The following is a 13479-nucleotide window of genomic DNA, read 5'->3' as shown; positions in this document are numbered from 1 at the left end:
CCCCGCAGTCCACTTCCCAGACCCACAGTGCGCCCCAAGAGGTGCCATCACAGGCACAGGCAATATTCTACCATCGACGGGGTTTTCAGGCGCAAGCTTGCGGCCCCCTTTACCCACTCCACACATCCTGTTCTACTATTAGTGGCAATACCCAGCCCCTGCATCCATGTCACAGGCCTAGAGTGATCTCGGCGCAAGAACAATACACTGCCTTTACCAGCCCTAAGGTTGCTGTGATGTGTTAAGCTACAATTCCAGTCCCCAAAGGATGACAAGAGCAGGCGCAGTGACTCCAGCTCTTTCAGCTCTTGACCCATAAGCTTTATTTTACTGCCAGCTCTCTTCTTCCAGGTCCAGCTCTGTGTTTCTCCAGCTTCAAATGGCAGCATCTGGCTCTTGGCTCCAGCTCGGCGACAATTCAGCTCTGGCACGAGCCTCTGGAAGGCCACCCCACCATCCATATGCTAGCCCCGCAGTGATTTTAGCTCCCACCGAGCAGTCCCCAGTCACTTTGCACACCCCTGCATAAGTTCTCCTGGATGCCCGCAGCCCCGTTCACAGGTCTAGTGCCTTTGCCATTTTCATTCAAATTGCCAGCCCCGCAGTCCACTTCCCAGCCCCACAGTGCGCCCCAAGAGGTGCCATCACAGGCACAGGCAATATTCTACCATCGACGGGGTATTCAGGCGCAAGCTTGCGGCCCCCTTTCCCCACTTCACACGTCCTGTTCTACTATTAGTGGCAATACCCAGCCCCTGCATCCATGTCACAGGCCTAGAGTGATCTCGGCGCAAGAACAATACACTGCCTTTACCAGCCCTAAGGTTGCTTTGATGTGTTAAGCTACAATTCAAGTCCTCAAAGGATGACAAGAGCAGGCGCAGTGACTCCAGCTCTTTCAGCTCTTGACCCATAAGCTTTATTTTACTGCCAGCTCTCTTCTTCCAGGTCCAGCTCTGTTTTTCTCCAGCTTTAAATGGCAGCATCTGTCTCTTGGCTCCAGCTCGGCAACAATTCAGCTCTGGCACGAGCCTCTGGAAGCCCACCCCACCATCCATATGCTAGCCCCGCAGTGATTTTAGCTCCCACCGAGCAGTCCCCAGTCACTTTGCACACCCCTGAATAAGTTCTCCTGGATGCCCGCAGCCCCGTTCACAGGTCTAGTGCCTTTGCCATTTTCATTCAAATTGCCAGCCCCGCAGTCCACTTCCCAGCCCCACAGTGGGCCCCAAGAGGTGCCATCACAGGCAATATTCTACCATTGACGAGGTTTTCAGGCGCAAGCGTGCGGCCCCCTTCACCCACTCCACACATCCTGTTCTACTATTAGTGGCAATACCCAGCCCCTGCATCCATGTCACAGGCCTAGAGGGATCTCTGCGCAAGAGGAATACACTGACTTTACCAGCCCTAAGGTTGCTGTGATGTGTTAAGCTACAATTCCAGTCCCCAAAGGATGACAAGAGCAGGCACAGTGACTCCAGCTCTTTCAGCTCTTAACTCATAAGCTTTATTTTACTGCCAGCTCTCTTCTTCCAGCCCCAGCTCTGTGTTTCTCCAGCTTCAAATGGCTGCATCTGGCTCTTGGCTCCAGCTGGGCGACAATTCAGCTCTGGCACGAGCCTCTGGAAGGCCACCCCACCATCCATATGCTAGCCCCGCAGTGATTTTAGCTCCCACCGAGCAGTCCCCAGTCACTTTGCACACCCCTGCATAAGTTCTCCTGGATGCCCGCAGCCCCGTTCACAGGTCTAGTGCCTTTGCCATTTTCATTCAAATTGCCAGCCCCGCAGTCCACTTCCCAGCCCCACAGTGCGCCCCAAGAGGTGCCATCACAGGCACAGGCAATATTCTACCATCGACGGGGTTTTCAGGCGCAAGCTTGCGGCCCCCTTTACCCACTCCACACATCCTGTTCTACTATTAGTGGCAATACCCAGCCCCTGCATCCATGTCACAGGCCTAGAGTGATCTCGGCGCAAGAACAATACACTGCCTTTACCAGCCCTAAGGTTGCTGTGATGTGTTAAGCTACAATTCCAGTCCCCAAAGGATGACAAGAGCAGGCACAGTGACTCCAGCTCTTTCAGCTCTAAACTAATAAGCTTTATTTTACTGCCAGCTCTCTTCTTCCAGCCCCAGCTCTGTGTTTCTCCAGCTTCAAATGGCTGCATCTGGCTCTTGGCTCCAGCTCGGCGACAATTCAGCTCTGGCACGAGCCTCTGGAAGCCCACCCCACCATCCATATGCTAGCCCCGCAGTGATTTTAGCTCCCACCGAGCAGTCCCCAGTCACTTTGCACACCCCTGCATAAGTTCTCCTGGATGCCCGCAGCCCCGTTCACAGGTCTAGTGCCTTTGCCATTTTCATTCAAATTGCCAGCCCCGCAGTCCACTTCCCAGCCCCACAGAGATTTCAGCCGCACCCCAAGAGGTGCCATCACAGGCACAGGCAATATTCTACCATCGACGGGGTATTCAGGCGCAAGCTTGCGGCCCCCTTTCCCCACTCCACACATCCTGTTCTACTATTAGTGGCAATACCCAGCCCCTGCATCCATGTCACAGGCCTAGAGTGATCTCGGCGCAAGAACAATACACTGCCTTTACCAGCCCTAAGGTTGCTGTGATGTGTTAAGCTACAATTCAAGTCCCCAAAGGATGACAAGAGCAGGCGCAGTGACTCCAGCTCTTTCAGCTCTTGACCCATAAGCTTTATTTTACTGCCAGCTCTCTTCTTCCAGGCCCAGCTCTGTGTTTCTCCAGCTTCAAATGGCAGCATCTGGCTCTTGGCTCCAGCTCGGCGACAATTCAGCTCTGGCACGAGCCTCTGGAAGGCCACCCCACCATCCATATGCTAGCCCCGCAGTGATTTTAGCTCCCACCGAGCAGTCCCCAGTCACTTTGCACACCCCTGCATAAGTTCTCCTGGATGCCCGCAGCCCCGTTCACAGGTCTAGTGCCTTTGCCATTTTCATTCAAATTGCCAGCCCCGCAGTCCACTTCCCAGCCCCACAGTGCGCCCCAAGAGGTGCCATCACAGGCACAGGCAATATTCTACCATCGACGAGGTTTTCAGGCGCAAGCGTGCGGCCCCCTTTCCCCACTCCACACATCCTGTTCTACTATTAGTGGCAATACCCAGCCCCTGCATCCATGTCACAGGCCTAGAGTGATCTCGGCGCAAGAACAATACACTGCCTTTACCAGCACTAAGGTTGCTGTGATGTGTTAAGCTACAATTCCAGTCCCCAAAGGATGACAAGAGCAGGCGCAGTGACTCCAGCTCTTTCAGCTCTTGACCCATAAGCTTTATTTTTCTGCCAGCTCTCTTCTTCCAGCCCCAGCTCTGTTTTTCTCCAGCTTCAAATGGCAGCATCTGGCTCTTGGCTCCAGCTCGGCGACAATTCAGCTCTGGCACGAGCCTCTGGAAGCCCACCCCACCATCCATATGCTAGCCCCGCAGGTATTTTAGCTCCCACCGAGCAGTCCCCAGTCACTTTGCACACCCCTGCATAAGTTCTCCTGGATGCCCGCAGCCCCGTTCACAGGTCTAGTGCCTTTGCCATTTTCATTCAAATTGCCAGCCCCGCAGTCCACTTCCCAGCCCCACAGTGCACCCCAAGAGGTGCCATCACAGGCACAGGCAATATTCTACCATCGACGGGGTATTCAGGCGCAAGCTTGCGGCCCCCTTTTTCCACTCCACACGTCCTGTTCTACTATTAGTGGCAATACCCAGCCCCTGCATCCATGTCACAGGCCTAGAGTGATCTCGGCGCAAGAACAATACACTGCCTTTACCAGCCCTAAGGTTGCTGTGATGTGTTAAGCTACAATTCCAGTCCCCAAAGGATAACAAGAGCAGGCGCAGTGACTCCAGCTCTTTCAGCTCTTGACCCATAAGCTTTATTTTACTGCCAGCTCTCTTCTTCCAGCCCCAGCTCTGTGTTTCTCCAGCTTCAAATGGCAGCATCTGGCTCTTGGCTCCAGCTCGGCGACAATTCAGCTCTAGCACGAGCCTCTGGAAGGCCACCCCACCATCCATATGCTAGCCCCGCAGTGATTTTAGCTCCCACCGAACAGTCCCCAGTCACTTTGCACACCCCTGCATAAGTTCTCCTGGATGCCCGCAGCCCCGTTCACAGGTCTAGTGCCTTTGCCATTTTCATTCAAATTGCCAGCCCCGCAGTCCACTTCCCAGCCCCACAGAGATTTCAGCCGCACCCCAAGAGGTGCCATCACAGGCACAGGCAATATTCTACCATCGACGGGGTATTCAGGAGCAAGCTTGCGGCCCCCTTTCCCCACTCCACACATCCTGTTCTACTATTAGTGGCAATACCCAGCCCCTGCATCCATGTCACAGGCCTAGAGTGATCTCGGCGCAAGAACAATACACTGCCTTTACCAGCCCTAAGGTTGCTGTGATGTGTTAAGCTACCATTCCAGTCCCCAAAGGATGACAAGAGCAGGCGCAGTGACTCCAGCTCTTTCAGCTCTTGACCCATAAGCTTTATTTTACTGCCAGCTCTCTTCTTCCAGGCCCAGCTCTGTGTTTCTCCAGCTTCAAATGGCAGCATCTGGCTCTTGGCTCCAGCTCGGCGACAATTCAGCTCTGGCACGAGCCTCTGGAAGGCCACCCCACCATCCATATGCTAGCCCCGCAGTGATTTTAGCTCCCACCGAGCAGTCCCCAGTCACTTTGCACACCCCTGCATAAGTTCTCCTGGATGCCCGCAGCCCCGTTCACAGGTCTAGTGCCTTTGCCATTTTCATTCAAATTGCCAGCCCCGCAGTCCACTTCCCAGCCCCACAGTGCGCCCCAAGAGGTGCCATCACAGGCACAGGCAATATTCTACCATCGACGGGGTATTCAGGCACAAGCTTGCGGCCCCCTTTACCCACTCCACACATCCTGTTCTACTATTAGTGGCAATACCCAGCCCCTGCATCCATGTCACAGGCCTAGAGTGATCTCGGCGCAAGAACAATACACTGCCTTTACCAGCCCTAAGGTTGCTGTGATGTGTTAAGCTCCAATTCCAATCCCCAAAGGATGACAAGAGCAGGCACAGTGACTCCAGCTCTTTCAGCTCTTAACTCATAAGCTTTATTTTACTGCCAGCTCTCTTCTTCCAGCCCCAGCTCTGTGTTTCTCCAGCTTCAAATGGCTGCATCTGGCTCTTGGCTCCAGCTCGGCGACAATTCAGCTCTGGCACGAGCCTCTGGAAGCCCACCCCACCATCCATATGCTAGCCCCGCAGTGATTTTAGCTCCCACCGAGCAGTCCCCAGTCACTTTGCACACCCCTGCATAAGTTCTCCTGAATGCCCGCAGCCCCGTTCACAGGTCTAGTGCCTTTGCCATTTTCATTCAAATTGCCAGCCCCGCAGTCCACTTCCCAGCCCCACAGAGATTTCAGCCGCACCCCGAGAGGTGCCATCACAGGCACAGGCAATATTCTACCATCGACGGGGTATTCAGGCGCAAGCTTGCGGCCCCCTTTCCCCACTCCACACGTCCTGTTCTACTATTAGTGGCAATACCCAGCCCCTGCATCCATGTCACAGGCCTAGAGTGATCTCGGCGCAAGAACAATACACTGCCTTTACCAGCCCTAAGGTTGCTGTGATGTGTTAAGCTACAATTCAAGTCCCCAAAGGATGACAAGAGCAGGCGCAGTGACTCCAGCTCTTTCAGCTCTTGACCCATAAGCTTTATTTTACTGCCAGCTCTCTTCTTCCAGGCCCAGCTCTGTTTTTCTCCAGCTTTAAATGGCAGCATCTGGCTCTTGGCTCCAGCTCGGCGACAATTCAGCTCTGGCACGAGCCTCTGGAAGGCCACCCCACCATCCATATGCTAGCCCCGCAGTGATTTTAGCTCCCACCGAGCAGTCCCCAGTCACTTTGCACACCCCTGAATAAGTTCTCCTGGATGCCCGCAGCCCCGTTCACAGGTCTAGTGCCTTTGCCATTTTCATTCAAATTGCCAGCCCCGCAGTCCACTTCCCAGCCCCACAGTGCGCCCCAATAGGTGCCATCACAGGCAATATTCTACCATTGACGAGGTTTTCAGGCGCAAGCGTGCGGCCCCCTTCACCCACTCCACACATCCTGTTCTACTATTAGTGGCAATACCCAGCCCCTGCATCCATGTCACAGGCCTAGAGGGATCTCTGCGCAAGAACAATACACTGCCTTTACCAGCCCTAAGGTTGCTGTGATGTGTTAAGCTACAATTCCAGTCCCCAAAGGATGACAAGAGCAGGCACAGTGACTCCAGCTCTTTCAGCTCTTAACTCATAAGCTTTATTTTACTGCCAGCTCTCTTCTTCCAGCCCCAGCTCTGTGTTTCTCCAGCTTCAAATGGCTGCATCTGGCTCTTGGCTCCAGCTGGGCGACAATTCAGCTCTGGCACGAGCCTCTGGAAGCCCACCCCACCATCCATATGCTAGCCCCGCAGTGATTTTAGCTCCCACCGAGCAGTCCCCAGTCACTTTGCACACCCCTGCATAAGTTCTCCTGGATGCCCGCAGCCCCGTTCACAGGTCTAGTGCCTTTGCCATTTTCATTCAAATTGCCAGCCCCGCAGTCCACTTCCCAGCCCCACAGTGCGCCCCAAGAGGTGCCATCACAGGCACAGGCAATATTCTACCATCGACGGGGTTTTCAGGCGCAAGCTTGCGGCCCCCTTTACCCACTCCACACATCCTGTTCTACTATTAGTGGCAATACCCAGCCCCTGCATCCATGTCACAGGCCTAGAGTGATCTCGGCGCAAGAACAATACACTGCCTTTACCAGCCCTAAGGTTGCTGTGATGTGTTAAGCTCAAATTCCAGTCCCCAAAGGATGACAAGAGCAGGCACAGTGACTCCAGCTCTTTCAGCTCTTAACTCATAAGCTTTATTTTACTGCCAGCTCTCTTCTTCCAGCCCCAGCTCTGTGTTTCTCCAACTTCAAATGGCTGCATCTGGCTCTTGGCTCCAGCTCGGCGACAATTCAGCTCTGGCACGAGCCTCTGGAAGCCCACCCCACCATCCATATGCTAGCCCCGCAGTGATTTTAGCTCCCACCGAGCAGTCCCCAGTCACTTTGCACACCCCTGCATAAGTTCTCCTGGATGCCCGCAGCCCCGTTCACAGGTCTAGTGCCTTTGCCATTTTCATTCAAATTGCCAGCCCTGCAGTCCACTTCCCAGCCCCACAGAGATTTCAGCCGCACCCCAAGAGGTGCCATCACAGGCACAGGCAATATTCTACCATCGACGGGGTATTCAGGCGCAAGCTTGCGGCCCCCTTTCCCCACTCCACACGTCCTGTTCTACTATTAGTGGCAATACCCAGCCCCTGCATCCATGTCACAGGCCTAAAGTGATCTCGGCGCAAGAACAATACACTGCCTTTACCAGCCCTAAGGTTGCTGTGATGTGTTAAGCTACAATTCAAGTCCCCAAAGGATGACAAGAGCAGGCGCAGTGACTCCAGCTCTTTCAGCTCTTGACCCATAAGCTTTATTTTACTGCCAGCTCTCTTCTTCCAGGTCCAGCTCTGTTTTTCTCCAGCTTTAAATGGCAGCATCTGGCTCTTGGCTCCAGCTCGGCAACAATTCAGCTCTGGCACGAGCCTCTGGAAGCCCACCCCACCATCCATATGCTAGCCCCGCAGTGATTTTAGCTCCCACCGAGCAGTCCCCAGTCACTTTGCACACCCCTGAATAAGTTCTCCTGGATGCCCGCAGCCCCGTTCACAGGTCTAGTGCCTTTGCCATTTTCATTCAAATTGCCAGGCCCGCAGTCCACTTCCAAGCCCCACAGTGGGCCCCAAGAGGTGCCATCACAGGCAATATTCTACCATCGACGAGGTTTTCAGGCGCAAGCGTGCGGCCCCCTTCACCCACTCCACACATCCTGTTCTACTATTAGTGGCAATACCCAGCCCCTGCATCCATGTCACAGGCCTAGAGGGATCTCTGCGCAAGAGCAATACACTGACTTTACCAGCCCTAAGGTTGCTGTGATGTGTTAAGCTACAATTCCAGTCCCCAAAGGATGACAAGAGCAGGCACAGTGACTCCAGCTCTTTCAGCTCTTAACTCATAAGCTTTATTTTACTGCCAGCTCTCTTCTTCCAGCCCCAGCTCTGTGTTTCTCCAGCTTCAAATGGCTGCATCTGGCTCTTGGCTCCAGCTCGGCGACAATTCAGCTCTGGCACGAGCCTCTGGAAGGCCACCCCACCATCCATATGCTAGCCCCGCAGGTATTTTAGCTCCCACCGAGCAGTCCCCAGTCACTTTGCACACCCCTGCATAAGTTCTCCTGGATGCCCGCAGCCCCGTTCACAGGTCTAGTGCCTTTGCCATTTTCATTCAAATTGCCAGCCCCGCAGTCCACTTCCCAGACCCACAGTGCGCCCCAAGAGGTGCCATCACAGGCACAGGCAATATTCTACCATCGAAGGGGTATTCAGGCGCAAGCTTGCGGCCCCCTTTACCCACTCCACACATCCTGTTCTACTATTAGTGGCAATACCCAGCCCCTGCATCCATGTCACAGGCCTAGAGTGATCTCGGCGCAAGAACAATACACTGCCTTTACCAGCCCTAAGGTTGCTGTGATGTGTTAAGCTCCAATTCCAGTCCCCAAAGGATGACAAGAGCAGGCACAGTGACTCCAGCTCTTTCAGCTCTTAACTCATAAGCTTTATTTTACTGCCAGCTCTCTTCTTCCAGCCCCAGCTCTGTGTTTCTCCAACTTCAAATGGCTGCATCTGGCTCTTGGCTCCAGCTCGGCGACAATTCAGCTCTGGCACGAGCCTCTGGAAGCCCACCCCACCATCCATATGCTAGCCCCGCAGTGATTTTAGCTCCCACCGAGCAGTCCCCAGTCACTTTGCACACCCCTGCATAAGTTCTCCTGGATGCCCGCAGCCCCGTTCACAGGTCTAGTGCCTTTGCCATTTTCATTCAAATTGCCAGCCCTGCAGTCCACTTCCCAGCCCCACAGAGATTTCAGCCGCACCCCAAGAGGTGCCATCACAGGCACAGGCAATATTCTACCATCGACGGGGTATTCAGGCGCAAGCTTGCGGCCCCCTTTCCCCACTCCACACGTCCTGTTCTACTATTAGTGGCAATACCCAGCCCCTGCATCCATGTCACAGGCCTAGAGTGATCTCGGCGCAAGAACAATACACTGCCTTTACCAGCCCTAAGGTTGCTTTGATGTGTTAAGCTACAATTCAAGTCCTCAAAGGATGACAAGAGCAGGCGCAGTGACTCCAGCTCTTTCAGCTCTTGACCCATAAGCTTTATTTTACTGCCAGCTCTCTTCTTCCAGGTCCAGCTCTGTTTTTCTCCAGCTTTAAATGGCAGCATCTGTCTCTTGGCTCCAGCTCGGCAACAATTCAGCTCTGGCACGAGCCTCTGGAAGCCCACCCCACCATCCATATGCTAGCCCCGCAGTGATTTTAGCTCCCACCGAGCAGTCCCCAGTCACTTTGCACACCCCTGAATAAGTTCTCCTGGATGCCCGCAGCCCCGTTCACAGGTCTAGTGCCTTTGCCATTTTCATTCAAATTGCCAGCCCCGCAGTCCACTTCCCAGCCCCACAGTGGGCCCCAAGAGGTGCCATCACAGGCAATATTCTACCATTGACGAGGTTTTCAGGCGCAAGCGTGCGGCCCCCTTCACCCACTCCACACATCCTGTTCTACTATTAGTGGCAATACCCAGCCCCTGCATCCATGTCACAGGCCTAGAGGGATCTCTGCGCAAGAGGAATACACTGACTTTACCAGCCCTAAGGTTGCTGTGATGTGTTAAGCTACAATTCCAGTCCCCAAAGGATGACAAGAGCAGGCACAGTGACTCCAGCTCTTTCAGCTCTTAACTCATAAGCTTTATTTTACTGCCAGCTCTCTTCTTCCAGCCCCAGCTCTGTGTTTCTCCAGCTTCAAATGGCAGCATCTGGCTCTTGGCTCCAGCTCGGCGACAATTCAGCTCTGGCACGAGCCTCTGGAAGGCCACCCCACCATCCATATGCTAGCCCCGCAGTGATTTTAGCTCCCACCGAGCAGTCCCCAGTCACTTTGCACACCCCTGCATAAGTTCTCCTGGATGCCCGCAGCCCCGTTCACAGGTCTAGTGCCTTTGCCATTTTCATTCAAATTGCCAGCCCCGCAGTCCACTTCCCAGCCCCACAGTGCGCCCCAAGAGGTGCCATCACAGGCACAGGCAATATTCTACCATCGACGGGGTTTTCAGGCGCAAGCTTGCGGCCCCCTTTACCCACTCCACACATCCTGTTCTACTATTAGTGGCAATACCCAGCCCCTGCATCCATGTCACAGGCCTAGAGTGATCTCGGCGCAAGAACAATACACTGCCTTTACCAGCCCTAAGGTTGCTGTGATGTGTTAAGCTACAATTCCAGTCCCCAAAGGATGACAAGAGCAGGCACAGTGACTCCAGCTCTTTCAGCTCTAAACTAATAAGCTTTATTTTACTGCCAGCTCTCTTCTTCCAGCCCCAGCTCTGTGTTTCTCCAGCTTCAAATGGCTGCATCTGGCTCTTGGCTCCAGCTCGGCGACAATTCAGCTCTGGCACGAGCCTCTGGAAGCCCACCCCACCATCCATATGCTAGCCCCGCAGTGATTTTAGCTCCCACCGAGCAGTCCCCAGTCACTTTGCACACCCCTGCATAAGTTCTCCTGGATGCCCGCAGCCCCGTTCACAGGTCTAGTGCCTTTGCCATTTTCATTCAAATTGCCAGCCCCGCAGTCCACTTCCCAGCCCCACAGAGATTTCAGCCGCACCCCAAGAGGTGCCATCACAGGCACAGGCAATATTCTACCATCGACGGGGTATTCAGGCGCAAGCTTGCGGCCCCCTTTCCCCACTCCACACATCCTGTTCTACTATTAGTGGCAATACCCAGCCCCTGCATCCATGTCACAGGCCTAGAGTGATCTCGGCGCAAGAACAATACACTGCCTTTACCAGCCCTAAGGTTGCTGTGATGTGTTAAGCTACAATTCAAGTCCCCAAAGGATGACAAGAGCAGGCGCAGTGACTCCAGCTCTTTCAGCTCTTGACCCATAAGCTTTATTTTACTGCCAGCTCTCTTCTTCCAGGCCCAGCTCTGTGTTTCTCCAGCTTCAAATGGCAGCATCTGGCTCTTGGCTCCAGCTCGGCAACAATTCAGCTCTGGCACGAGCCTCTGGAAGGCCACCCCACCATCCATATGCTAGCCCCGCAGTGATTTTAGCTCCCACCGAGCAGTCCCCAGTCACTTTGCACACCCCTGCATAAGTTCTCCTGGATGCCCGCAGCCCCGTTCACAGGTCTAGTGCCTTTGCCATTTTCATTCAAATTGCCAGCCCCGCAGTCCACTTCCCAGCCCCACAGTGCGCCCCAAGAGGTGCCATCACAGGCACAGGCAATATTCTACCATCGACGAGGTTTTCAGGCGCAAGCGTGCGGCCCCCTTTCCCCACTCCACACATCCTGTTCTACTATTAGTGGCAATACCCAGCCCCTGCATCCATGTCACAGGCCTAGAGTGATCTCGGCGCAAGAACAATACACTGCCTTTACCAGCACTAAGGTTGCTGTGATGTGTTAAGCTACAATTCCAGTCCCCAAAGGATGACAAGAGCAGGCGCAGTGACTCCAGCTCTTTCAGCTCTTGACCCATAAGCTTTATTTTTCTGCCAGCTCTCTTCTTCCAGCCCCAGCTCTGTTTTTCTCCAGCTTCAAATGGCAGCATCTGGCTCTTGGCTCCAGCTCGGCGACAATTCAGCTCTGGCACGAGCCTCTGGAAGCCCACCCCACCATCCATATGCTAGCCCCGCAGGTATTTTAGCTCCCACCGAGCAGTCCCCAGTCACTTTGCACACCCCTGCATAAGTTCTCCTGGATGCCCGCAGCCCCGTTCACAGGTCTAGTGCCTTTGCCATTTTCATTCAAATTGCCAGCCCCGCAGTCCACTTCCCAGCCCCACAGTGCACCCCAAGAGGTGCCATCACAGGCACAGGCAATATTCTACCATCGACGGGGTATTCAGGCGCAAGCTTGCGGCCCCCTTTTTCCACTCCACACGTCCTGTTCTACTATTAGTGGCAATACCCAGCCCCTGCATCCATGTCACAGGCCTAGAGTGATCTCGGCGCAAGAACAATACACTGCCTTTACCAGCCCTAAGGTTGCTGTGATGTGTTAAGCTACAATTCCAGTCCCCAAAGGATAACAAGAGCAGGCGCAGTGACTCCAGCTCTTTCAGCTCTTGACCCATAAGCTTTATTTTACTGCCAGCTCTCTTCTTCCAGCCCCAGCTCTGTGTTTCTCCAGCTTCAAATGGCAGCATCTGGCTCTTGGCTCCAGCTCGGCGACAATTCAGCTCTAGCACGAGCCTCTGGAAGGCCACCCCACCATCCATATGCTAGCCCCGCAGTGATTTTAGCTCCCACCGAACAGTCCCCAGTCACTTTGCACACCCCTGCATAAGTTCTCCTGGATGCCCGCAGCCCCGTTCACAGGTCTAGTGCCTTTGCCATTTTCATTCAAATTGCCAGCCCCGCAGTCCACTTCCCAGCCTCACAGTGCACCCCAAGAGGTGCCATCACAGGCACAGGCAATATTCTACCATCGACGGGGTTTTCAGGCGCAAGCTTGCGGCCCCCTTTCCCCACTCCACACATCCTGTTCTACTATTAGTGGCAATACCCAGCCCCTGCATCCATGTCACAGGCCTAGAGTGATCTCGGCGCAAGAACAATACACTGCCTTTACCAGTCCTAAGGTTGCTGTGATGTGTTAAGCTACAATTCAAGTCCCCAAAGGATGACAAGAGCAGGCGCAGTGACTCCAGCTCTTTCAGCTCTTGACCCATAAGCTTTATTTTACTGCCAGCTCTCTTCTTCCAGCCCCAGCTCTGTGTTTCTCCAGCTTCAAATGGCTGCATCTGGCTCTTGGCTCCAGCTGGGCGACAATTCAGCTCTGGCACGAGCCTCTGGAAGCCCACCCCACCATCCATATGCTAGCCCCGCAGTGATTTTAGCTCCCACCGAGCAGTCCCCAGTCACTTTGCACACCCCTGCATAAGTTCTCCTGGATGCCCGCAGCCCCGTTCACAGGTCTAGTGCCTTTGCCATTTTCATTCAAATTGCCAGCCCCGCAGTCCACTTCCCAGCCCCACAGTGCGCCCCAAGAGGTGCCATCACAGGCACAGGCAATATTCTACCATTGACGGGGTTTTCAGGCGCAAGCTTGCGGCCCCCTTTCCCCACTCCACACATCCTGTTCTACTATTAGTGGCAATACCCAGCCCCTGCATCCATGTCACAGGCCTAGAGTGATCTCGGCGCAAGAACAATACACTGCCTTTACCAGCCCTAAGGTTGCTGTGATGTGTTAAGCTACAATTCCAGTCCCCAAAGGATGACAAGAGCAGGCACAGTGACTCCAGCTCTTTCAGCTCT

Source organism: Melospiza melodia, chromosome W (genome assembly GCF_035770615.1).
Source record: "Melospiza melodia melodia isolate bMelMel2 chromosome W, bMelMel2.pri, whole genome shotgun sequence".
Taxonomy (NCBI): Eukaryota; Metazoa; Chordata; class Aves; order Passeriformes; family Passerellidae; genus Melospiza; species Melospiza melodia.
The sequence above is the reverse complement of the archived record's forward strand: the minus strand, read 5'-3'. Positions refer to the sequence as shown.